Raw genomic sequence first — 3,159 nt, 5'->3', positions numbered from 1 at the left:
CAGGGACAGTTAGAACAGGAGAGCTGAAAGTCTTTGGCAGATAAACTGAAACTGTGTCTGGTATTTCTTTATCAAAGTCTGAGTCTAAAAATTAAACTTCAGAGGGGATGTATTATTAGGCAGAAGGGACAATTCAGAATCAGCTTTTCAGTAAACCTTGGAAGATACTGGTTTTCTGAAAGTCTAACCCTCTGAAGAAATCTCCCTGAGGCTTCAAAAATTTGTTTTACAATAAATTGACTTATTTCGGCCTGAATCATGATTACTGGTGCTTAAATCGTATCCTTTCCTTCAAACTAAATATTTTTGAAGCATGCTTTATCATTTCAGATTAGAAGCTCAGAGGCATCTGGTATGCTGATCAAAGTCTCAGCATGAATATGTGGTTACAGTATTTTACAATACATAAACTACAAAATTGTCAAATTCTATAATCAATAGGAAAATTTTAAGATAGTTAAGTATTTTATAGTTCCATTGTCTTCTTCCTTTAATTTAAACCTAACAGATGGCACAATCAGCCCTTACTTTAAAAGTTCTGTTGATCTGGTAGAAGAGATTACCTTTCCATACAGAGCTGGTTTGGCTTTCTTGTACCCCTTGAATATGACAGCTACAACCCAACTACTATTTCTTACTATTTCAGTTCCTAATTGGAAGATGAATGAGCATTTCATTTCTGGCCTGACTTCTTTAGCCCTGCTTTTGTGAATTTGCTTTTCAGGAACTGGGGCTGAAAACAGTGAAATGATAAAAATGTCTACATCATGTGCCCTACTGGAAACAGCTGCCTTACTGTGGTTACTGGAACCAAAGGTAGTGAACATTTAAGTTTAAACTGTCATAATATTTTATGATAGCATCATCAATACCAAAAAGAGAGTACTAAAAGAATGAAACAGAAACCATGGTTGCAGCAATTTAACACGTTTTGGAAAGACTCTTTGAAAATGCAAAGATTATCATCTTTTACTAGAAACAATATGATAATTTTAGAAGTTTGAACAAAATTGTATCACAAAAATTGGAGTTAAAAGGTAAATAACTGGATTATTATTGTAAGAAAGACGTCCAGTCCATTTCCCCAGACTTTGATTGACACCTCCTCTGTCAGAATTGTGAAATCACTCCTTAGGCGCTCAGGCAACATTTTAACATTTACTCTACTGAAAATGTCTTGCAACCATTCCTGCTTTATTTGTATTAATGTTTCAGTATGCTATTTGGAGTAGAAATGTTCTCCCCCCTTTCTAGTATATGTGTAGTATGTGTTAATCTTTCCTCAGGATGTGTATAAAATACGAAAATAAATTAATTGCATAATAAATCAATGAACAAAGTACATTTATTTGAAATTCCTATTTTGAGAAAAAAATCATTAGGCTAATGAGAGTTTAAATCTTCATTGAAAACATGAAATGGTCTGCAAGTCAGTTGTTAGTGAAAAGAAATCACATACTAAGAAGCAGAAGAACAAATAAAATGATAAAACCCCATCTGAATTAGAGATTCATTCTAGAGACTCAATTCTAAAAAAGAAAACGTGTAGAAAAACAGTAATAATTTAGAAGAATGTAGTAGCATTTCACTGGTGAGAATTTTTATTTTGGTATAGGATTCATATGAAATCTACAGGTAGTAAAGGATGTGGAGAAGACAGGAAAGATATCTTTGTTTTAGACTTTGCATATGTGTATACCTATAACAATATACATATGTATGCATCCAGATATTAAACAGGGAAGGCCAGACTTCATATCCCACACCCCAGAATTCAACACAACGCTATGGGTAAGATATTTCCTACCTCTGACTTGCTGGAGAAGCTTACAATTCCTTTGTCTGGGCAGATGCCCCAGTTGCATCTTGAGTCTGAACTGGGGTGAGATGTGTCGTAGAATCATAGGATCATTCCATTTGGAAAAGACCTCTGAGATCATCCAGTCCAACCTTTAACCTAGTGCTAAAAGTCCACCACTAACCCATGCTACTAAGTTCTAAATCTACAGTTTGTCTGAAGACTTCCAGGGATGGTGACTCAACCACTTCCCTGGGTAGCCTATTTCAATGCCCACAACCCTTTCAGGAAAGAAATTTCTCCTCATATCCAAACTTAACCTCCCCTGGTGCAACTTGAGGCCATTTCCCCTCATCTTATCATTCGGTGCTTGGGAGTAGAGCCCAATTCCCACCTTGCTATAGCCTCCTTTAAGGTAATTGTAGAGCGAATGTACATGCATGCCATCCTCTCCTTGTGCCCTGGTTTTAATCGAGGGAAATCCAAGGGCAAGGCCTGGGGACTTGCTGCTGACCTTGCTGGATTGGGATGACTGGAGGACTAAGTTTTGCATGTACTTTGTAGACTATATTTTCCCTATCTTCCATTAATAAAATTAGCTGCAATTTAACTGACGCATGATGAAGCACAGCATGCATGGATGATTTGTTCTGTCTTGAATCTTTTAGAAAGTATAGCTCCGAAGTGTGGGTGGAAGGGAGGTATGGTAGTGAGCTGAGATAGGGCTCTAGCTTCATTTCAGAGCCCCTAGGCTGCTCTTTTATCTTGGCAGCTCTAGATTTGAGCCACCATAGGTGGAGCATTTGGTTTAAATATATATATTAATGTGCCGTTTAAAACATTTTTTTTTAACTTACCTTCTGTTGTTTGAACCTTTTAAATGCATATTTTCACACTTTACTCTTTAACCACAGAAGATAAGTCTTTTTGTCTCTCTTGGGACTCTGACATTATCACAAAGCTGTGAGGCTGAAGACTCTCAGGACACGTGCCAAGTCTCTGAGGCTCACATCAAAACAGAGAATTAGCAGCTGTAGAAACCCTGTGTACAGAAGGTCAGGTGTGCCGTTTGCAATGGATGACAGATGGAGGAATATGTGCTGCTTTGCAGACTTCATATTCTGTCGTATTTTAGTCATAGTGTCTGTTGCTGTTGATTCCCACATTTTTGTGTTTGTCACTTGGATATATAAGACATACCTTTATTGTATCTAAGCTTTAGGGTTTTGTAAAGATGCAGTAACTTGAACATTTTCATCTGCACTGTAATTGGATGTTGTCAGTCTAATGACATGGCTCAGGTGTGCTTGAATCTGTGCTAGTTGCTTATATGCAAAGGGAGCAAAGGAAAAACCTGAGAA

General features: G+C 37.2%; 1 long non-coding RNA gene across 1 annotated transcript; it reads left to right on the top strand.

The window, feature by feature from the left end:
- The first annotated feature begins 772 nt into the window (after positions 1-772).
- Positions 773-2,883, top strand: LOC308195487. Its single transcript, XR_013951540.1, has 3 exons — positions 773-816; positions 1,730-1,791; positions 2,713-2,883. It is a non-coding gene; the product is annotated as an uncharacterized lncRNA (long non-coding RNA).
- The last annotated feature ends 276 nt before the right edge of the window (positions 2,884-3,159 follow it).

The sequence above is a fragment of the Anser brachyrhynchus genome (assembly GCF_964034855.1).
Source record: "Anser brachyrhynchus genome assembly, chromosome: 5".
NCBI classification, from domain to species: domain Eukaryota; kingdom Metazoa; phylum Chordata; class Aves; order Anseriformes; family Anatidae; genus Anser; species Anser brachyrhynchus.
The sequence above is the reverse complement of the archived record's forward strand: the minus strand, read 5'-3'. Positions and strand labels throughout refer to the sequence as shown.